This window comes from Penaeus monodon, chromosome 24 (assembly GCF_015228065.2).
Source record: "Penaeus monodon isolate SGIC_2016 chromosome 24, NSTDA_Pmon_1, whole genome shotgun sequence".
Classification (NCBI taxonomy): Eukaryota; Metazoa; Arthropoda; class Malacostraca; order Decapoda; family Penaeidae; genus Penaeus; species Penaeus monodon.
The window spans coordinates 23,281,880-23,282,536 of record NC_051409.1 but is presented as its reverse complement, the minus strand read 5'-3'; positions in this window follow the sequence as shown (position 1 = coordinate 23,282,536).

The window sequence follows — 657 nt, the reverse complement described above, 5'->3', positions numbered from 1 at the left end:
ACTGATTGTTCTCTTCAAATTTCGGGAAACCATGATATATGATGATATATTGAGAAATAGTTTCAAACTAATCAGGTTTACCAAAGGCCCAAGATCTGGTTACGTTACTAAAACGGATAATCAGGAAAAATGTATGACTCGCTCCATTACATTTTTCTTCTTACGCGGTGTAAATTGAAAATTAATGATATGTTAAGTAATTACAATCAACTCCATGTAAATGTAATTGGTGCCAATTCCAATTCAGCACCTTGACTATATTCTTACACTATGTACTTTCATCTAAAAAAATGCGTCCGTGGTGGAGGCTCTGGTTAGAATTTGTCTTTTAACCCAACTGTGTTTGGTTTGTGAATTAAACTCGAGTTTTCTGCAGAAAAGAAGAAAAAGAGGTGTTTGGCTGACCCGTTCAGTAAGGTTAGGGACAGTTATGTAGGTATGTCCTTGTCATAATCACTCCTGGATAAATCGGATTTGACACAACGCATTAAAATAACTTGCCCAAACCGATCATATTACGAAAACCTAGAACAGTTGGCAAAACCGCATAAAATTAGCAATTACCTTCAGAGGTAGGACAACTTACTATCTCTATGCACTGGGTCAGTTGGTGTAGGCTATGAGTGCGATAATGCACTTTATCATTTCATATAAAAA